This window comes from Ziziphus jujuba, chromosome 4, assembly GCF_031755915.1.
Source record: "Ziziphus jujuba cultivar Dongzao chromosome 4, ASM3175591v1".
NCBI classification, from domain to species: Eukaryota; Viridiplantae; Streptophyta; class Magnoliopsida; order Rosales; family Rhamnaceae; genus Ziziphus; species Ziziphus jujuba.
Window position 1 is genome coordinate 5,744,313 of NC_083382.1, and position 24,163 is coordinate 5,768,475.

General features: G+C 39.7%; 1 pseudogene; it reads left to right on the forward strand.

The window, feature by feature from the left end:
- Positions 1-408: 408 nt before the first annotated feature.
- On the forward strand, positions 409-21,604 carry LOC107416299 (protein argonaute 2-like; annotated as a pseudogene).
- The last annotated feature ends 2,559 nt before the right edge of the window (positions 21,605-24,163 follow it).

A 24,163-nucleotide genomic window follows, 5' to 3' on the forward strand; every position in this document is an offset into this window, starting at 1 on the left:
TTTGACTGACCGACTTTCCTTCTTAATATATATATATATATATATCCCAAATTTGTGCAATCTTGATTGCTCAAATATTTCAGTGTTAGTGTTTTTTTTCTCAGATTGAGTTTGCTTCTAATGGAGAGAGGAAGTAATGGCTATGGCAGAGGGAGAGGAGCAAGAGGCGGAGGAAGAGGTGGAGGATATGCCGGTGGCGATGGCAGAGGTGGCGGTGGAAGAGGAAGAGGTTTCGGTCATCAACAACAACAGCATCATTATCAGCATCAGCAACAACGTCGTGAGTACAGCCAGCAATAGACGAGTGCTTCCGGTGGCTCCGTTCACCAACAATATGGGCATAATCAGCAGCAGCATCAGAACCAGCAGCAACAGAGCGGTTCTTGGAGTTGGCGAAGTGCAGATCCGATGACCCAGGTGGAGACTGTGCGCTCTCCAACCAGTTCGAGCTCGGCTGGTGAGGGAGGTGGCCACTATAGAGGAAGAAGTGGGCAACCTGCAACTACCCCTGCTCCGAAGGTTCAGTACCAGACACCCTCTTCTTCCGCTGGTATGTGATCTAATATTTGTTTTTCCGCAAAATAATAATGATAATAATAATATTCATATCAGTGGGCGGACCCATAAAAAACAATTCAGAAGGGGCACGGTTGCATAATACTTTCTAGCTAATTTATAGTTTGAAGAGGCTTGAACATGAATAAAAATACAATATTTTAGCAAAAACAAAAAAGAAAAAAAATTATATATATATAATATAATTTTAATATTATAATCCACTGTCTGGCTAATTATAGTAGTAATAAAGTAGGGTGAAATTTTCTTTATTCTATGAAAAAATGGAGAAAATAATGATTTCAATACTTTATCAAATATGATTTTGTATTCACAACAAATTCATTGCAAATTATTTAAAAACCCTCCATGTAGAAGAAAATGAAAATGGTTCGGTTTTGTGAGGAATTAATCCACGAAAATAAATTGAAAAAATAAAAAAATATAAATAATTTTGAAATTGAAACCAAAGAACTAACCAGTCAATTTATTTATACTTAGAAAAAAGTAGTAAAATTAATATTATATTATAAATAAATACTTTTTTTATTTAAATACTTCTTTTACTATTAACTAATTGTATCAACTAGTTATAATTATTGGTAAATATATATTAAAAAATATATATTAAATAAGTATTATATGACTATGGAATTGCAGATAAGGATTACAATTATAATAAGTTATTAATACTAAGAGAAACCAAAAATACACAAAAGTAAGTGTAAAATAGCTTAAAACTAATAAAAGAAATGGAAAAAGAAAAAGTTTAAAACCCATTCACACTTGTTTAGAAAGAAAATGAAAGAGGCACATTGGTATAACCTTATTTTAATGGGATAAGATGATAAATATATTGAAATAAAAGTCTAGATCAAATCTATTAATTTTCAATTTCATAAAAGGCTATTAAAATTTTAATTGAATATACCATTTTTTATTTATTTATTTATTTAAATATACCTTTTAGTTGGATTGCTGTTTGAAATTTGTGTTCATGGCCATGCTTGATTAATAATTTTCCATCTCTAAATGGGTATTGGGATTTAGTTTTTATATTTTGTTTGAATTGATTAAGGAGTTTTTTCATGTGTTTACTTTTTAAAATTTCTAAAAGTCATGAGATATTTAATTTAGATTTTAAAAGAAAAATTAATAAAAATAACAAAGTATTCAATCAGGAATTTGAATTTTTTAAAAAAAGTATATAAAAATAATGAAGTATTCAATTAGAGTTTTTAAAATCTATTAAAGTAGAAGCATTTAATATGCTAATGATTTTTGTAATTTTTTAAAATTATGGATTTTTATTAACTTTTCATCTAAATATGAAAATTATTGTACAAAAATACTCTTCTCATCCACCGGAAATTTTTTAAAGATTTTTTGAAAATTTCCAAAAAGTAGACCATTTTTTTAACCCCTCCCTCCCTCTGTCACATAAGTGAAAGTAAAATCTAATATAAAAATAAAACGTCACATGATATGCACAGGTGTACCATAATAAAATACATGAAAAAAAAAATGTTTTTAGGTGATATAAAATTAAAAAATATATATAGATATAAATTTTAAGTTTTTTTAAATATTGTTTTGTAACATTCTTATTTTATAGCTTTTGATTTCAATAGATTTAAATTTATTAAATTCAAAAAAATATTAATAAAATATATGAAAAAAAATGTTTCTTTATTATTTGTAAGAATTACAAGATTTTTTTAATTAAACATTTTTTCAACCTATGGGTTTATCTTAGAAAGTCTATGAAAGTTTGTCAAAATGTTTTAAAATAAAAATTTATAGAAATCTACAAAAGTCTTTAGCAACTTTGTAAAGTCTAAAAAAATTTAATCCATATAAAAGTTTACAAAAATTTATGAGAATCATAAAGTCAGCAAAAGTTTATTAAAATTTTTTTAAAATTCAAATTGAATACACTCATTTAAATTCATAACCATTCATAACCGAAAATAAGAAAATTCACTCAAAGCACACTGATTACTAATAGGTTAATTAGCCAATTTAAACGATCTAGTAACCTGCAAGGAGTGGAAAAATAGTTCTAGATCACAATTAATTAATATTCATATATATATATATATATATATATATTTGTCAAATGGAAAGTCTAAAAGAATATTAATGAACATGAATGGGAAAAATGTGTCAGGTCGTATTTAATATTGACTGCTTTGCATAACAATTTATTTTAGCTCCTTAGCTTTCTTCAGATTTTCATGATAACTGATTAGCATTTTATTTTTCTGCTCTAGGAAATTCAGACGAACTTATTCCATTGAAAGAACCAGATTCAGGCAAAATTATACCAGTGAAACGCCCTGACAAGGGTGGCAGGAATGCCATACGAACTGCAAGACTTCTTGTTAATCATTTTCCTGTCAATTACAGTCCAGAGAGCATTATAAAGCACTATGATGTTGATGTCAAACAAAAGATGCCTCCTGAGAATGGCCGACCTGCGAAGATAGATAAGGATGATTTTTCTATGATCAGGAAACAATTATCCTCCGACGATTCTTTGGAGTTTCCTCTGTCAATGACTGCTTATGATGGTAAGAAGAATATGTTCAGTGCAGTGGAATTGCCAACTGAATTATCGTTCAAAGTGGACGTTTCTTATGGTGAAGATACAAAGGTACTTTCTTACATAATTACCTTAAAGCTTGCAAATGAGCTCAGGCTGTCCAAGTTGTCCGATTACTTAAGTGTATCCATCCCGTCGATCCCTCGTGACATATTGCAAGGGATGGATTTGGTAATGAAGGAGAATCCTACTAGGAATATGATTTCAGTTGGGAGGAATTTTTATCCCACTGAACATGATACTCGAGATGACCTTGGACATGGAATTGCTGCACTTCGAGGCTTTCAGCATAGCATAAAGCCCACCTGCCAAGGTTTGGCCTTGTGTCTGGACGACTCAGTTCTGGCATTTCGTAAGCGTATGCCAGTTATAGATTTTCTCTATGAGCATATAAGAGGTTTTGATATAAATGATTTTCGGAAGTTTAGGAGAGAAGTTGAAGAAGTTTTGAGGGGTTTGAAAGTTTATGTGACTCATCGTAGAACCACACAAAAGTATACCATAAGTCGTTTAACCAAAGACATCACAAGAGATTGTGAATTTGATTATAAAGACCCAGATGGTCGGAATCCATCAGAGAAAGTTCGACTTGTTGATTATTTCAGGAATAGATATAACAAGGATATCGAATACAAAGGCATTCCCTGCTTGGATTTAGGGAAAAAAGGTGATGTACCAATGGAGTTGTGTGAACTTGCTGAGGGTCAAAGGTATCAAAAGGAGCATTTGGATAAAAATACAGCCATCATGTTGAAAAACATTCCATTGCCTTTGCCAAAGGACAGAGAGAACATGATTTGCAGCATGGTACGGTCGGATATTGGACCTTGTGGGTACGTCAAATATTATACAGTTTTATCCTCGCATTTTGATAATCAATTTGTTGATTGCTAGTGGTTTTATTTCTCGTTTCTGTTATTGCATATAACATGTTTTCTTTTATGAGTATTGTGCAAATTGTTGTTATCACGCACACTAGATTGCTAATATTTGATGATGATATAGATTAAAAAATACTAAAGGTGTTAGCTAGTCTACCATAATATTTACTAAGATTATGTGTTTTTTTATTTTATTAGTTAGAAATTTAATATATTTTAAATATAGAGAAATGAAAACTTTAAATGACAAATATAATACACTTCATCGCTTGGTAAATATCTTTGTAGACTAATTGGTAGCTATAACATGATTTATAATCTATTTCCTAATTATATTTATAGAACCTGGTCTTATTTCAACAGTTGGAAATCTAATAATTGAGGGTTAAACTGATATTTGGGAAAATACCGACGGTCATCTTTCTAGGAACTTATGTTGAATCAACGCGATGTAGATGAGCTTACTTCAGCTTATTATTATATTTGAAGTTGATTATTTAATTTCAAAATTGATGCAAATTAGAACTGATCTTGTCTCTTTGTTGTGATTTTTCATCTACAGTGGAGATATCGCTCGAAATTCTGGTCTTGAAGTCAACATGAATATGACAGCAGTAATAGGGCGCATAATTAAGCCGCCCGAATTGAAGCTAGGTTCTCGTAATTGTTGTGGTTCTCTGACCACTTTAGAGAAGAAATATGAGAAGAAAAATAAAAAGAATTCTATTAATCTCTTAGAAATAGAATACAAAAATAAAAACTTCTCTCATGGAGGATTCTCACGTGGAACCTCTCTCTACACTCTCCAATTCTCTCTGGAATTGCTCACTCTTCTCTCAAGCTCTCTCTGGAACTTAAACACTCTCTCTCTCGGAGTTTTCTCTCAATATTCCTCACTTGGGATAATATTGAGCTTTGCTCTCTTGGCTTGGTTTGCATGCAACGGGAAGGAGCCTATTTATAGGCTTACAAGGTCGGTTGCATGGCCACAATCTTCAACAGCTTAGCCCACAATTGTTGATCAATCCATTTTCGGTGCAGCAATGGCCATTTTCAAGAATGGTGGCTGTCGGTGTGTCAAGAATGGTGGCTGTCGGTGTGTCAAAAATGGTGGCTGTGGGTGGTGCGGCTGGACTTCACAATTCTCCCCCTCCAGCCGCCTTTAAAACTGATGGTCATCTGTCATCTATTCCAGCTATGTCTCTGCATAGCTTCAGCTTCTCTTGAGCAACAACTTTTGTTAGCATATCTGCTGGATTCTCTTTTGTGTGGATCTTCATCAGTTTTAGCAACTGTTGATCTATTACTTCGCGTATCCAATGATAGCGGATGTCAATGTGCTTTGTACGGGAATGATACATTGAGTTTTTGCTCAAATCCATGGCACTTTGGTTATCACAATGTATCTTGTAGTCTTCTTGCTTGATGCCCAATTCTGTGAGAAAACGCTTTAACCACAACATTTCCTTACCCGCTTCCGCTGCGGCAATGTACTCTGCTTCAGTAGTGGATAAAGCAACACACTTCTGCAATCTTGACTGCCATGACACAGCTCCCCCTGCAAAAGTGTAGAGATAACCTGATGTAGACTTTCTATTATCAGGGTCTCCGGCCATATCTGCATCTGTATAGCCTTCTAAGATTGGATCACCTCCCCCGTAGCACAAGCACAGCTTCGATGTACCTTTAAGATACCTGAGAATCCATTTGACTGCTTCCCAGTGTTTCTTTCCAGGATTTGAAAGAAATCTGCTCACAACACCTACTGCATGAGCAATGTCTGGTCTGGTACACACCATTGCATACATCAGACTTCCTACCGCTGAAGAATATGGTACTGAAGCCATCTCCTCTATCTCTTCTTTGGATGAGGGGCACAATCTCTTACTCAACTTGAAATGATTTGCAAGTGGAATGCTGACCGGTTTGGCTTTATCCATGTTGAATCTCTTTATCACCCGTTCAACATACTTCGCTTGAGATAGCCATAACCTTCTATTCTTCCTGTCTCGAATTATTTGCATTCCCAAAATTTATTGAGCTGGTCTTAAGTCTTTCATATCAAAGGACTTAGACAATTCTTTCTTCAGCTTACTAATCTTCATTGCATCTTGTCCAACGATCAACATGTCGTCCACATATAGCAAAAGTGCAATGAAGTTTCCACCTGAAATTTTTTGAATATAAACACACTGGTCTGCTGCAGTCCTTTTATAACCTTGACTCACCATAAACGAGTCAAACTTCTTATACCATTGTCTTGGTGCTTGCTTGATGCCATACAAGCTCTTCTTTAGCTTGCATACGAGGTTTTCTTTCCCTGAAACCTCAACTCCTTCTGGCTGCTCCATGTAGATTTCTTCATGTAAATCACCGTGAAGAAATGTTGTCTTCACATCCATCTGTTCAAGCTCTAGGTTTAGACTTGCTACTAAACCAAAAATGACTCGAATTGAAGTCATTTTTATCACTGGTGAAAAAATCTCATCAAAGTCAATTCCTTTCTTCTGAAGAAATCCTTTGACCACCAATCGAGCTTTGTGTTTCACCACCCTTCCGCTGCCATCTTTCTTGAGCTTGAACACCCATTTATTCTTTAGTGTCTTCTTTCCTATTGGAAGCTCAACTAACTCATAAGTATGATTTTTCTGCAAGGATTCCATCTCATCTTGCATTGCTTGCAGCCACTTTTCCTTCTCTTGATGAGAAACAGCTTCCTGGAAACTCTCTGGCTCCCCCTCTTCAGTAAGCAGAATATACTCAGATTCTGGAAATCTCTTTGATGGAATTCGGCCTCGCTCAGATCTCCGAACTTGTAAACCACTGGTTTCAGGAGGTGTACCATCATCTGACCGCTGTGATGGCCCTGCAGCTGTTTGAGAGGATTGAGTCTCCCCTTGCTCAATATCCCCTTCTTCCTCCTGGTCTGCTTCTGGTATATCTTCATGCACCTCATTATCCTCTGTGGCTATTTGTGCTGGTGCTGGATTAGGACAAAAATTCTCGGCACTAGAACTACAATTAGGAGACATTCTGGGCTTTTCAATGTCTTCCATTTTCTGGTTTTCATGGAATACTACATCCCTGCTTCTAATAACCTTCTTTGTTTTCGGGTCCCATAACCTGTATCCGAATTCTTCATCTCCATATCCTATAAAGATGCATGGAGTAGATCTTGCATCGAGCTTCTGTCTGAGCTCCTTGGATACATGTACATAAGCTAAACAACCAAACACTCTTAAAATGAGAGTAGAAGGGAATCTTACCCGACCACATTTTCTCCGGAATTTCAAAACTCAACGGTACTGATGGTGATCTGTTGATTAAATAGCAGGCGGCACGAACAGCTTCTCCCCAGAATGGCTTTGGCAGCTTAGCCATACTGATCATACTTCTAACCTTTTCCATAATGGTTCGGTTCATTCTTTCGGCTATTCCATTATGTTGTGGGGTGCGAGGGACCGTCTTCTCATGTCGAATACCGTGTCTTCTGCAGTAGGCATCGAACTCCTTGGAAGTATACTCGCCTCCATTATCTGAGCGGAGACATTTCAGCTTCTTTCCTGTTTCACGCTTTACCATGGTATGAAACAGTTTGAAGTAATCCAATACCTGGTCCTTTGTCTTCAAGAAATATACCCACACCTTCCGAGAAGCATCATCAATGAAGGTCAGGAAATACCTGTTGCCACCTAATGATTCCACCTCCATGGGACCACAAACATCAGAGTGCACCAGACTAAGCAACTCTGATCTTCTCAATGCAGAGGAACTGAAGGAGACTCTATGTTGCTTACCAAACAAGCAATGATTACAAGGATCTAGCGCAGCATCCTTGCAAACAGTGATAAGCATCTTCCTTGCCAAAGTGGACAATCCTTTTTCACTCATGTGACCGAGTCTCTGGTGCCACAGATTTTGAGATGCCTCTCCTTCTGCAATATTGAGGCTATCTGCACATATCTTCACATGAGTCTTGTACAGCGTTCCACAAATATGTCCTCGGGCGACAACTATGGCACCTTTCGTCATTTTCCATGTGCCATTGCTGAAGTAGTTGTCATAGCCTTGCTTGTCTAAGGCTGCTCCCGAAAGTAGATTAAGCCGAAGATCTGGAACATGACGGACATCCTTCAAAGTGATTGTACAACCAACATTCATTTTTATTTGAATATCACTAGTTCCCATAATCTTTGCGAAACTGGAATTTCCCATCTTTACCGTACCAAAGTCTCCTGCTTTGTACGTTTTGAAGAAATCTCTCTATGGAGTGACATGGTAGGATGCTGCAGTATCGACTACCCACTCAACATCTTGGGTTGATATATGAAGGCATGTCTCTTCTTCGGTGGAGCAGAGCGCCACTTCGTGTAACACCCCGTCCCAAATCGCACCGGAATCCGTGCACGTTGACCGAGGTTGACCGTTGACCGTTGACCGTTGATCGAAGGGGGTCAAAAGTTGACTTTTTGACTCGATGAGAATTTTGAGTTGACTAGGGTACCGTGGCGAAGTGCACGATGCCACGAGTTCGTAGACTGGTAGCACGTCGCAAACGGAGCTACGGTTTGAAAGTTATGGACGAAACAAGTTGCGGTCCAAACTGTCCAAGGGGTGCCGGAGTTGACTTTTTGTTTATGGGGAATTGAGCTTTGACTCATGCATGGTTGGGAAGTGCTCGTCGATACGAGTTCACAGACTAGCGGCACGCTCAAAACGGACATCCGGTTAAAAAGTTATGGACGTTTGAAGTTTACCGGATACCGTATTATTTTAATGTTTTTGGGTCGGTGAACAGTCAAACGCCACGTGTCAGCTTCTGATTGGTCCACGTGGCATGAACAGTGTCACGCAGGGTTTTTATTTGTTAAAACTCTCGGGGAAGAGAGAGAAAGAGAGAGAGGAGAGAGAAAGAGAGAGAGGAGAGAGAGAGAGAGAGTCACCGGCCGCCGGTCATTTTCACGTTTTCCGGCCTAGTTACTGTACACGCGCCGGCCAGCCAGATTGCCCACCTCATTTCCGGCAAAACCTCCAAATTTCACGGCGAACGGCCGCCGGACGCGCCCGGATCGGACGTCCGAAGTTTGGCGACGATTTTTCCCCCTCCACCGCCGGCCACCGCGAATCGGCACTGTTCCGGCCATTTTCCGGCCACACGCGCCTGACATGCTTGATCCTCTCCTCAAGTCCGGACTACCCACCAAAAATCACGGCCATCGGACCACCGACGCGCCGGGATCGGAGCGTTTTCCGGCGAGGGGTCGGAAATCTTCAAACGGTGATTTCTCCGCCGTCCGACCTCCGTTTTGCTCACCGCCGGTCCCGTTGGATTGCTCTCCTCACGATCTACAAGTTTACAAAATTTCACAGCCAACGGCCACCGCACGCACGCGCCGCCGGCGACGGTTGCCGGTGACCGCGGCGGCCCGCCGGAAAATACTGTTCCGGCGAGTACCCGAAATTCCGGCCAGCTCCAGTCCGCAGTGTTCGACCTCCTGAACCCAAATCCGACTTCCGTTTCCGCCAATTCGCGACGGTTTGGGAGAATTGCGGAGCCGAAACTCGAAAAGCTTTCCGGCGAGATTCCGACCCCGTCGGGTCCGATCACCGGGAAGTAAGACCGAATCTGTGATCAGCATCACTCGAGCTTCGATTCGGTATATAACTCGTAAATTCTAGATATCGTTTGTGTTTTGACCCCCCGGGTACCGGGTATTATTTACCCGAATAAAATATTAATTTATTTGACTGTCTGTGAATTTTGTTCTAGGAGCACCGGTGAGTCGTAGAATTGATCCCGTAGTGGATCATGGGTTAATTGCGTGCTCCAGGTGAGTGACCCACCTTCAAATTAATTTTGGGGAATTTAATTGATGAATATATTATGTGTGAATTAAATATTTGGAATTTAATTTCTATGTGCCAAATATTTATTGGATTTATTGTAGAATTATTTATGAATTTATTGGATTTAAGAAAATGCGAATTCTACAAATTTATGCCGTGTGGAATTATTTTATGGTTTTGAGGATTTTGAAATTGGTGTGGTTTTAATGGTAAATTGGGCACGATTTGATTTTCAAATATTTCAAAGAAAATATTTGGTTATGTTGCTGATTTCAATTTTTATAAAATATGCCCATGGAATATTATGAGATTTGACTATGATATTTCGAGAATTATTTATGCTTGGAAAAATGTGGATATTTAAATTGATGGATTTGGAAGTTGGTGGATTTGAAAATCATGGAATTTATGGCATTGATTATAAAGAAATTGTGGAGAATTTCCCGGTTCAAGCGGATGGATTATGCCCGCTATGCTTATGAAAAATGTGAAATTTGTTTTATGATTTAAATTTATGGATTTTATGATTTTTAGATGCACCGTGCACGTACTGGTGTTCTGATTATGTGATATGGTATATGTGATATGGATATTGTGCACACGGATATGATTAGCGCGCAGGTGGGTGTGAGTAGCGCGCAGGTGATATTATGAGGGTGTCCTGTGGATGCCATCGGAGAGGGTGGCCACCCCCCATTGGCCGGGACACCAGGTTAGCAGCGGCGCAGTGGGACGCCACGCGACCGTATGCCGGTTTCTTTCTATAACCTCCTGTCTGGCGGTACCTTGGGACGCTGGGTACTGTTGGCGCCACTGGTATATAGTGGGTGCATCAACTGATTTCGGAACTGTGTTTTAAGAATAAAATGTTTTAAAACTGTATTGGAATTAAAATTACTATTACTGTTCGGATATTTATTTGATGTCTTGGTTTTCGAGGAATATGAATAAAGGGTTTTGTGAAAAGGTTTTAAAAGGGGAACCTTTCCAACTGAGAGAATTGTAAGGGTTTTGAGAGAAAATATTATTTCCAAATAATTATTATTTATATACCTATTACCGTGGTATTATATTATATAGTAGATAGGGTCGCTCACTGAGATGATTAGCATCTCACACTCTTAAATTCCGTTCCTCTAGGTACCAGGTTGTCGGTGTTCATTCGGAGCGGACTTGATCTTCATCGCTGTTTTACTTCGTGAAGTATCCTGTTCTTCTTTTATTGCAGTTGTACTATTTCTTTCACTCTTATTGTATTTATTATGCACTGGATTACTGTATTTATTTTGAAGTGCTGAAATTTGTGGAATCAACTTGTAGTACTGTGGGAGGAATAAGGGGACAATTATAGAAGTGTGTTTTCAGTGCAGGTAGTTTGTGGTAAGTAAATCCTTTAGGGGAGGCTCTGCCGGATTTTCCGTTGGAGAGTTCGGTAGGGTTTCCCTGGGATCAGGGCTGTCTAGGGTTCCGGGGAAGGAATTCTGGACGGGTCCTGACAGTTGGTATCAGAGCATAGGTTCTTGTAATCCTAAGGGACTGTGCATTGTTGTGTGTCCCATCCGTGTCTAATCTCTCGTTTTACCCGTGTGAAAGCGTTCTTTCCGTTTGTCTCGAAGTAAATTCGTTGCCCGAGTTTGAATAACTCTAATCTTTGAGGGTGTCAATTAGGATCATCTAGCCTAACGGGGACTTCCTATGGCCTAGTCGATGGTCGAGGATGCCTTTTCTTTTTGAAGGTCAAGCTTATCATCGTGAATGGTATCCGTTTCGTTCATGGAGGAGAAGGATGATTGCCTAAGGATGTGTGTCGATTGATTTCAAGGCGTCAAAATATTTTTCCAATCGATTATCAAAATTAAATGCTTTTCAATGTGGTATTGGAAATTAAAGGTGTTTTATTCAAGTATTTTTGGTTTGTGTTCGTACATGTATTTGTATGTTATATCGTTTGATATTATAATGCACCATATGGAGGCGGCGAACCAATGTGGTCCATGTAGAGCTAGCCCCATGATCATGTTGCCTACGAGTCCAGGGGATTGGACGGCCAATATAGGCAACCACCCGGTTTGTATTGGTAGCAGAATGTCGGCGACAGTTGGAATCATGGATCACGTAGTATGTAGACGGTGTCGTACGTACCTCCATTACAAGCGTGCATATTTTATTTTATGCTATGGATTTTAAGACCTGATTTTATGCATTTATCCGTGTTTTTATTATTGTTTCAATGTGGAGTTTTAACAATTGCCTATGCAAGTTAGGTATATTGAAAAATATATTTTATTATTTGTTTTATGTTATGGTTTTTCCAAGAGCGACTTAAGGGTTAAGTATCGCCAGTCGAGAATCCAAAGCAGGGTATTGTTGAGTTCAAAAAGGGGATCCTAAAGGACGCACGTGATTCAATGTATGCGATACATCCCAAGGGTATAAAGATGTATGGAATGCTCACTAGATGACATTGTGGTTTGGCATGATAAAGGAAGTTGCAAGATCCGAATAAAGGTACTTAGGTCACCGATAAGTAAAAGTAGGGAGATGTAAATATGGATTTCGTGCTTAAACTATCATTCACAAAGAGAAGGTACGACAGCGTTTAGAGAATCAAGCAAGATCCGGATAGCGACTAAAGTTCTACTTGGTGGTTGATGAGGTTAATGAGATGAGGATGATTCCTTAGGCATGGTTGGATGTTTAAGCATGGTTATTTTTCATTCTAGAAGCTAAGATCTTGATATCTTATTTCCTTGGAGATTTAAGGCTCGTATTGGTGGTGCTTTATCGATTCAAGGTGGTTGATATTGTTAGTGATAATTTACAATGATAAGAAGTATGATTTTTGGGACGTAGTTAGAATTTAAGAAGTGTGGAATACTTTTATGGGTTAAGGATCTAGTGATTTGTTCATAGTCTTGGTGGTGATGCTAGAATTAGGATTTAAATTCTTTATTGCTTGAGGTGTGGATTCATGGAATTTATTTGAAATGGGGGAAACTTAGGGTTTTCAAGAATGGTATTTGGATGTTGAGAATTTTATTCATGACCTTGATTTAGTTAAAAGAAATATTGATGTTTGTCGAGGTTAAGACTATTGGTTAATCAATGAGGAGCAAGGGTTTTCTAATTGTAAGTACTAGGAGGGTAATCGAAGACAAGTGAATTAATCTCAACCTTAACTTGGTGACACCAGTATTTGAGGAAATTAGACTTAAGTTCTAATCTTACCTTTTAAAGTGCTGATCGAGTCACGAGAGTTGGTTGTTGGTTTAAGGATGCATGCTTTAGAAGCACCTTATGGTTAGCGTTCGACTATGACCAAGACTTGCAGATCGTGTTCTCGTGGACCAATTTGAATATCCTTAATTAGTGGGCATGAGAAGGAAAGTTGTACAAGAGGAAAGTTAAAGTCACTATTAGGCGTGATGGTAGTGTAGTGATAGTGGATAAGGCCTCTAGTATACTTGCTAAGTTACGCTGCCGACAAGTGGAAGCGGGAAAGCAGACATCGGCATGCAGCGTAATTCATGTGTTGTTGCTACAAAAGAACATCGAATACCTGTCAGTCGAGGAAGCGATGTGGAAACTCGAGGCACTACTTGTATGGGGCCACGTGCCAAATCTATACCGATCACAAGAGCCTCAAGTATATTTTCACTCAGAAGGAGTTAAATATGAGGCAAAGGCAATGGATGGAGTTGTTAAAGGATTATGACTGTGTGATTGATTATCACCCGGGTAAGGCGAATGTAGTGGCAGATGCTTTGAGTAGGAAGGCTACTGGATCCCTTGCTCACATCCAAGTCATCCAACTACCTCTCATGGTGGAGTTGAAGAAGATGGGGGTGTTAATGCATATGCACCCTTCAGGAGTTCTTATGGCTAGCTTCCAGGTACGACCGGTGTTGGTGGATCGTATAGTAGAGACCCAAATGGAAGATCCTAAGTTGAGGACAATTAAGGGCAAGGTACAAGAAGGTCTTGATCCGAAATTTTCCATAAGGAGGGATGGAGCCCTCGTGTATAAAGGACGACTTTGTGTTCCGGATATCCCAGGACTCAAGCAGGAGATTTTGGAGGAGGCGCACAGCTCGATGTATGCGATGCATCCAGGAAGTACCAAGATGTACCGGACGCTTGTTAAGTATTATTGGTGGATTGGTATGAAGAGAGAAGTGGCAGACTTCGTATCAAAGTGTTTGATTTGTCAACAAGTGAAAGCAGAAAGACAGAAGCCTTTGGGACTACTCCAATCTTTACCGATTCCCGTGCGAAAGTGGGAAGAACTCAACATGGACTTCGTATTCAAGCTTCCTTCCACACCTAGAAGGTACGACGGCATTTGGGTAATCATTGATCGTCTCACCAAGTCGGCACACTTCCTACCGGTACGAGAACGTTTTTCACCCGAGAAGTTAGCCCAGTTGTTCGTGCAAGGCATACGTGGGATCAGTTCAAGATGGCCTTCTCTACTGAGTTTTGTCCTCCTGCCTACCGTGAAGCAAGAAGGAGAGAGTTCGAGGAACTACGACAGGGGAACATGACGGTGACAGAGTACGAGAGGAGATTCCGAGAACTATCAGAATTCTACATGCACCTAATTCCCGACGATCACACGAAGAAGGTGAGGTTCATAGACCGATTGAAAGAGAGTATCGGCTACACCCTTTCTGGATCAGTACATCCCACCTATCAGTCCGCCAGGGATGCAGCGCTCGAGCTAGAGAGACAGGAGGAGATACACAGACCCTCGAGGCGCAGATCATTCGAAGGTTCGTATAGCGGAGTACCTCGACAGGGGGCAGCTAAGAAGAGCCATAGCTCAGGCTCAGACAGTGATGGGTTAAGCCCACGAGGCAGATTCCAGAGGAGAGATAGTTATCGCATGCCCCAGCCAGCTCGCCATTCGATCAGTGTGGATGCAAGCTCGTATCAGCAGTCACGCATTGGTTCTCCGCGGATTTGTCCACTTTGTAGGGGGAATCATTCTGGGCAGTGTCAGATGGATGGTTTATGCTTTCGGTGTGGGCAGCCAGGCCACATAAGGAGGGATTGCCCTTATGGTAGCAGCAGTGTGCTAGAAGCAGGTCGACGGACACAGCATACGGGGATATTTCCAGGACAGAGTTCCCAGGGGAGTCAGCCAGTAGGAGTTTCTTCGAGATCAGTCCAGCCGTCTGCAGGATCGAGTCGAGGTAGATGAAGGAGACCCAGCAGACAAGTCAAGGCCGGGTGTTTGCTATGACGCAGCAGGGAGCCAGGACTACGCCCGACGATTTCACAGATCAAGTGATGGAAGCAGACCTGATCCTGTTGGATCTATCCGGACTTGAAGTAGTGTTGGGCATGGATTGGTTGGCAAGGAACTACTTAGTCGAGGAAGCGACATGGGAGCCCGAAGCGCAAGTGCGTGATCAGAACCCTTGTTTGTTCCAGTGACGCGCGGAAATTTCGAGGACAAAATTTTTATAAGGGGGGAAGGCTGTAACACCCCGTCCCAAATCGCACCGGAATCCGTGCACGTTGACCGAGGTTGACCGTTGACCGTTGACCGAAGGGGGTCAAAAGTTGACTTTTTGACTCGGTGAGAATTTTGAGTTGACTAGGGTACCGTGGCGAAGTGCACGATGCCACGAGTTCGTAGACTGGTAGCACGTCGCAAACGGAGCTACGGTTTGAAAGTTATGGACGAAACAAGTTGCGGTCCAAACTGTCCAAGGGGTGCCGGAGTTGACTTTTTGTTTATGGGGAATTGCGCTTTGACTCATGCATGGTTGGGAAGTGCTCGTCGATACGAGTTCACAGACTAGCGGCACGCTCAAAACGGACATCCGGTTAAAAAGTTATGGACGTTTGAAGTTTACCGGATACCGTATTATTTTAATGTTTTTGGGTCGGTGAACAGTAAACGCCATGTGTCAGCTTCTGATTGGTCCACGTGGCATGAACAGTGTCACGCAGGGTTTTTATTTGTTAAAACTCTCGGGGAAGAGAGAGAAAGAGAGAGAGGAGAGAGAAAGAGAGAGAGGAGAGAGAGAGAGAGTCACCGGCCGCCGGTCATTTTCACGTTTTCCGGCCTAGTTACTGTACACGCGCCGGCCAGCCAGATTGCCCACCTCATTTCCGGCAAAACCTCCAAATTTCACGGCGAACGGCCGCCGGACGCGCCCGGATCGGACGTCCGAAGTTTGGCGACGATTTTTCCCCCTCCACCGCCGGCCACCGCGAATCGGCACTGTTCCGGCCATTTTCCGGCCACACGCGCCTGACATGCTTGATCCTCTCCTCAAGTCCGGACTACCCACCAAAAATCACGGCCATCGGACCACCGACGCGCCGGGATCGGAGCGTTTTCCGGCGAGGGGTCGGAAATCTTCAAACGGTGATTTCTCCGCCATCCGACCTCCGTTTTGCTCACCGCCGGTCCCGTTGGATTGCTCTCCTCACGATCTACAAGTCTACAAAATTTCACAGCCAACGGCCACCGCACGCACGCGCCGCCGGCGACGGTTGCCGGTGACCGCGGCGGCCCGCCGGAAAATACTGTTCCGGCGAGTACCCGAAATTCCGGCCAGCTCCAGTCCGCAGTGTTCGACCTCCTGAACCCAAATCCGACTTCCGTTTCCGCCAATTCGCGACGGTTTGGGAGAATTGCGGAGCCGAAACTCGAAAAGCTTTCCGGCGAGATTCCGACCCCGTCGGGTCCGATCACCGGGAAGTAAGACCGAATCTGTGATCAGCATCACTCGAGCTTCGATTCGGTATATAACTCGTAAATTCTAGATATCGTTTGTGTTTTGACCCCCCGGGTACCGGGTATTATTTACCCGAATAAAATATTAATTTATTTGACTGTCTGTGAATTTTGTTCTAGGAGCACCGGTGAGTCGTAGAATTGATCCCGTAGTGGATCATGGGTTAATTGCGTGCTCCAGGTGAGTGACCCACCTTCAAATTAATTTTGGGGAATTTAATTGATGAATATATTATGTGTGAATTAAATATTTGGAATTTAATTTCTATGTGCCAAATATTTATTGGATTTATTGTAGAATTATTTATGAATTTATTGGATTTAAGAAAATGCGAATTCTACAAATTTATGCCGTGTGGAATTATTTTATGGTTTTGAGGATTTTGAAATTGGTGTGGTTTTAATGGTAAATTGGGCACGATTTGATTTTCAAATATTTCAAAGAAAATATTTGGTTATGTTGCTGATTTCAATTTTTATAAAATATGCCCATGGAATATTATGAGATTTGACTATGATATTTCGAGAATTATTTATGCTTGGAAAAATGTGGATATTTAAATTGATGGATTTGGAAGTTGGTGGATTTGAAAATCATGGAATTTATGGCATTGATTATAAAGAAATTGTGGAGAATTTCCCGGTTCAAGCGGATGGATTATGCCCGCTATGCTTATGAAAAATGTGAAATTTGTTTTATGATTTAAATTTATGGATTTTATGATTTTTAGATGCACCGTGCACGTACTGGTGTTCTGATTATGTGATATGGTATATGTGATATGGATATTGTGCACACGGATATGATTAGCGCGCAGGTGGGTGTGAGTAGCGCGCAGGTGATATTATGAGGGTGTCCTGTGGATGCCATCGGAGAGGGTGGCCACCCCCCATTGGCCGGGACACCAGGTTAGCAGCGGCGCAGTGGGACGCCACGCGACCGTATGCCGGTTTCTTTCTATAACCTCCTGTCTGGCGGTACCTTGGGACGCTGGGTACTGTTGGCGCCACTGGTATATAGTGGGTGCATCAACTGATTTCGGAACTGTGTTTTAAGAATAAAATGTTTTAAAACTGTATTGGAATTAAAATTACTATTACTGTTCGGATATTTATTTGATGTCTTGGTTTTCGAGGAATATGAATAAAGGGTTTTGTGAAAAGGTTTTAAAAGGGGAACCTTTCCAACTGAGAGAATTGTAAGGGTTTTGAGAGAAAATATTATTTCCAAATAATTATTATTTATATACCTATTACCGTGGTATTATATTATATAGTAGATAGGGTCGCTCACTGAGATGATTAGCATCTCACACTCTTAAATTCCGTTCCTCTAGGTACCAGGTTGTCGGTGTTCATTCGGAGCGGACTTGATCTTCATCGCTGTTTTACTTCGTGAAGTATCCTGTTCTTCTTTTATTGCAGTTGTACTATTTCTTTCACTCTTATTGTATTTATTATGCACTGGATTACTGTATTTATTTTGAAGTGCTGAAATTTGTGGAATCAACTTGTAGTACTGTGGGAGGAATAAGGGGACAATTATAGAAGTGTGTTTTCAGTGCAGGTAGTTTGTGGTAAGTAAATCCCTTAGGGGAGGCTCTGCCGGATTTTCCGTTGGAGAGTTCGGTAGGGTTTCCCTGGGATCAGGGCTGTCTAGGGTTCCGGGGAAGGAATTTTGGACGGGTCCTGACACTTCGCCTGTAACAGTGACTAGTGTCTCTCCATCCTTCTTCGGCTGATTACCTTGGAGTCTCTGCTCTCTCAACAACTTTCTGCAGTTCTTCTTCATGTGACCCTCCAGGCCACAATGATAGCACTTATATGATGATTTTCTGCCGTCTGTAGATCTGCCTCTGCTCTTGCTCCTGCCTCTGCCCCTATCTGGACTACCTCTTTGCTGTCTTCCTCTCTCTGTGACGAGGGCATGTGACTGATCCATGCCAATATCTTTTCTCCTGGCCTCTTCATTAAATATGGCATCCTTAACCATAGACATAGTAAGTTTGCCATTCGGGGCCGAATTACTGAGAGAGACTACCAGTGTCTCCCAACTGTCTGGAAGAGAGCTTAGAAGTAAGAGGGCCTGATCCTCATCCCCTAGTTGGTAATCCACAGCAGATAGTTGATTTACCAAGCTCTGGAACTCATTGGTATGCTCGGCTACAGAAGTTCCACTTTGTAATTTTAGATTTACCAATCGCTTAAGCAACAGGACTTTGTTCCGAGCAGTCTTGGCCTGGTACATGTCCTCCAATTTTGTCCAGAGGGCATATGCATCCGTTTCCTTCGCTACATGATGGAAGACACTGTGATCGATCCATTGCCTGATTTGACCGATCGTTTTCTTGTTTAATTTCTTCCATTCTGCTACTTTGCTGGGATCGGGGTTTTCTCCTTTAGCTTCTATAGGATCAAACAGATCCTTACAATTGAGGAGATCTTCCATCCGAGGTCTCCAAAGTGTATAATTTGTGGCAGTGAGCTTAACCATAGCTCCCGAAGATGATTCTTCCATTGACATTATGACTTGACCAAAAATGGAGCTGAATTTGGCAAAACGGAGCTAACCGTTGCGTCCGGAACGGCCGAAAATGGTGGACTTGACTCTTCCGGGGTCAAAATACAATTACCAGAAATTTTGGGGCAAAAATGTAATTTCACAAAATTTCTGGGTCAACCTGCAAATACAGAAACTACAGGGGTCAATCTGTAATTTCCAATAATTCAGGGGCTGTTCCATAATTTCAGAAAATATTGATGACGTGGCAGATTGTGCTGACGTGGCGACACGTGGCAGATGACGTGTCGGCTGGCGTGGCAGATGACGTGGCAACTTGGGCTGACGTGTCAACACGTGGCAGATGACGTGTCGCTGGCGTGGCTGACAACGTGTCGGCTGGCGTGGCAGGGTGCGCTGACGTGTCTGCTGACGTGGTCGTCTTCAACCTCCAGACGGCGCGTGCGGCGCGTGAGGCGCGTGAACTGTTGCAGAAAACTTCAGGCGGCGCGTGCGGGCGCGTGAAACGTTGCGTTTCTCTCCGGCGAACTTCGTTGTTCTCTTCTCGTCGGGCACTTTCACCTGGTATTGTCAAATTAATTATTTGAGCAACTTTTCGAAACACCAACCTGAAGAACAGTGGCTCTGTTTCTTCAAATTTTGAACCCAAGCTCTCGACCTGGAGCTCTGATACCACTTGTTGTGGTTCTCTGACCACTTTAGAGAAGAAATATGAGAAGAAAAATAAAAAGAATTCTATTAATCTCTTAGAAATAGAATACAAAAATAAAAACTTCTCTCATGGAGGATTCTCACGTGGAACCTCTCTCTACACTCTCCAATTCTCTCTGGAATTGCTCACTCTTCTCTCAAGCTCTCTCTGGAACTTAAACACTCTCTCTCTCGGAGTTTTCTCTCAATATTCCTCACTTGGGATAATATTGAGCTTTGCTCTCTTGGCTTGGTTTGCATGCAACGGGAAGGAGCCTATTTATAGGCTTACAAGGTCGGTTGCATGGCCACAATCTTCAACAGCTTAGCCCACAATTGTTGATCAATCCATTTTCGGTGCAACAATGGCCATTTTCAAGAATGGTGGCTGTCGGTGTGTCAAGAATGGTGGCTGTCGGTGTGTCAAAAATGGTGGCTGTGGGTGGTGCGGCTGGACTTCACAGTAATGGCGAGATGACAATAACTATTGACAATGAGAAATGTCAGTGGAACCTTGTCGGAAAGTCAGTAGCGGAAGGAAAACCGATTCGGAGGTGGGCTATACTAGACTTTAGCAGCAATTCTCAATTTGTTCCAAAATTTATCAATCGCTGCAAAAGCTTCGGTATTGAAATGGAGGAGCCTCTCTTTTATAAACCGACTTCAATGAATATTTTCTCTAATCTTAATTCTTTACGTAAACTACTTGAAAGCACCTATGAACAGGCTTGTAAGATGAAACAAGGTGATTTACAAGTTCTTCTTTGTGTAATGTCTGAAAAAGATCGCGGTTACAATTATCTCAGGTGGATCTCTGAACCAAGATTGGTATTATGACACAATGTTGTTTGTCTAGCTATGCAAACAAGCCAAAGGATCAGTATTTAAATCTTGGTATCAAGATCAACGCCAAGCTTGGAGGTAGCAATGTGGAGTTAAGTGGGGGTCTTCCTCTCCTTGAGCATGCTGGCCATCCCATGTTTCTGGGTGCTGATGTCAATCATCCCGGTTCTCGGAACCCAACTATCCCATCAATAGCAGCTGTTGTTGGCTCTATGAATTGGCCTGCTGCAAATCGTTATGCTGCAAGAATTCGACCCCAAGAAAACCGATGTGAGAAGATTCTGCATTTTGGGAATATGTGTTGGGAGCTTGTGGAAACTTATGAACAACAAAATAAAGTCAAGCCAGAAAAGATTATTGTCTTTCGAGATGGAGTTAGTGAGGGCCAATTTGATATGGTTCTCAATGACGAGTTACAGGACCTGAAGAGGGTATTTCGAACTAGAGGCGGTTACTGTCCTAGCATAACACTTAGCGTTGCTCAGAAGCGCCATCAAACTCGATTGTTTCCCAGAAGTAGACAGGATGGAAGTTACAGCGGCAACGTGTCCCCAGGAACAGTTGTGGACAAAACAATTGTGGACCCATTTGGGTTTGACTTCTATCTTTGCAGTCACTATGGGAATCATGGTACAAGCAAGCCTACTCACTACCGTGTACTGTGGGATGATCACAAGTTTACTTCTGATCAACTGCAGAAACTCATACATGATATGTGCTTCACTATGGCTCGTTGCACAAAACCTGTGTCGTTGATCCCACCGGTATACTAGGCTGATCTTGCTGCTTATAGAGGGCGACTCTATCATGAAGCGGCGATGATGGAAGGACAGTCTCCAACAGCAGCTGCTTCAATGGATGTCTTCAAATTGCATCCTCGCCTGGAAAATGAAATGTTTTTCATTTGACAGGCCCATGGCATGGAAACTGTCATCTTCTTCATTTTTGTTCAAAGGTGAAGAAGATTTTTCTAAAACACGCGTCTGATGTGCATCCCATCTCCTTTTCTACAGTTTAGTAAAGGAGTTTGTGCGTGAATCTAATGGTTGTTTTTTGCGTCGACAAGTAATGGTCAGATAATTTCATCAGCAGATTTACTAAGGAAAGGTTTGTCTTCGCTGTCATCTTCTTCATCTATGGATGAAAACGAAGAAGCCTTTTAACAGATAGACTATCTCCTATTATACAGTCTAGTAAAGTAGTTTGTGAGTTATTCAGTGTTTAATTGGTGTTTGGTGCGAACATGTTATGTTTGTTAAGTTGGTTCCTTATTTAGGCCTTCCTGGTTGGAGCCAAGTTTCGCTTTAGTTGGATGTGTGTTTGAAGGTTTTTTGTTTATTGGACGATGTGTTTTATGTTTTATTTTCTGAAATGGTTTGGTTGTTTGTACTTTGCTATTTTAAATTCCACATCTTCTATGAACTTGATGGTTTTACGCTTTTACTTTTTCTTTATGGATAAATTACCCGACTTCCTTTATTATTGCATTTACCATTTAATTATTTTCCGCAATTATTATACTTTTACCATTTAACTATTTTCTGCAATACATTTTAACGTAACTTTTGCATTATTTTATTTTTTTGGGAGTTTGAATCAACATAGCTTCCATTGTGCATGATAGAACAGAGGGGAAGATACTAAATACTACTACGAAACACAACGTTTGTCTAAGTAACTAATTATTTTCGAATCAATACTTCAATTGAAAATAATAACAAACGAAAGTAAAAAGAAAATATATAAAAAATATCGAATAACATGATAGTAATTATTATTATTTGTATTGAGATTGATTAAAGAAGGCTCAAAACACGTTCTCTCTCTTCGAAATTGTTGTAATTATTATTATTACAATAATAATAGTAATAACTAATGTACTAGAATTGGTATTTTCAAACTATTATTTGATATTACGTCATTATTCATAGGTTACATTACCTTAAAGAAAACGAAAAGTATCTAATAACATGATAGTAACTATTATTATTTGTATTATATAAGATTGATTCAATTTATTTAAGTAGGCCCAAATCCTTTATTTAAGTAGGCTCAAAACACGTCCTCTCTCTTTGAAATTGTTGTAATTATTATTATTACAATAATAAAAGTAATAATTAATGTACTAGAATTGGTATTTTGAAACTATTGTTATAAATTTGATATTATTTAATTATTCATAGGTTACATTACTGTAAAGAAAACAAAAAAAATAGGAACCAATTAATTCACTGAGACGCCACCCAAAGAATAAAGATGACTTTTGTAAATATAAATTTTTTATTTTACTTATCTTTTTTTTTTTTTTTTTTTTTTACTAATTTTGCTCAAATAATTCACCTTCAAAGGACCACGCATGGAGACCCATAAATAGAACCGTAAGAATGGTCTCATTGGTAGGGCCAAGGCCAAATTAGGACAATGGAAGCATTATCTCTCTCCCATGTGCATCGCCATTCTTCTTAGGACAGACATTCCCTTGGAACCCTTGATCAAAAAAAAAAAAAAAAAAAAAAAAGCTTTTCATATCATATTATATATATAGTGTATATTAATTAAAGCAATACTGGGCAATAATTTCAAATGCTATATGACACAGTATCCTATGCCTGGGTGAGCAAGATTCTAGTACCCGAAAGTTGAATAGTGTACAATTTTGGGCAATAATGTAAAGCCTCATTTTAATTAGGAAAAGGTAATCTATGGACTATACTAATATATATATATATATATATATATATAGTTAATTGTATTCTAGTGTTCTATATTTTAGCCAAATTGTATATTAGACTTTTGATTTTAAAATGTTTAACATTGGACCCTCAATTTACATTTTTTTACATTTTTTTTATATTAGTCCATATTCCAAATTGATTTTCAAATTAATTAATAAAAAATTAAATAAATTGAGAAAATTGACTAATTTTTCTTTCATTTTATTTGTAAACTGAAATAACTAGTCAATTTCTTTTTTAATTTTTAAACTTTCTATTAGTTAATTTTTTTACTGAAAGTATTATATTCATAGTATCCTATATTTGGCAATGTATATATATTTATATACTATGTAATATGTTGTTGACTTTATTATGTTAATTTAAGTTATTAAAAAAAAACTTTATTATATTAGTGATGATACAAGCATTCAAAAAAAAATTATTTAAACCTACTAATTTTGCTATGATTACATTTAAGACTCCATATTATGTAATATCACCATTAACTTCAATTTAATTTTTTATATTTTTAAAATAGTTTTATTTATAAATTTTATGTCAATTTTTACTTATTAGTTTTAACAATAAAAAGTAAAATACGGATTAAAAATTAACATTTTATTATTGAATGATATAATAAAAATACAATTTTAACATTTTACTGTTTAAAATAGGTTTTATCCTATAATTGTTTCCAGAACTATTTCACTATAAGCATTTTACCTCATAATCTTTTAAATTTGTGCAAAA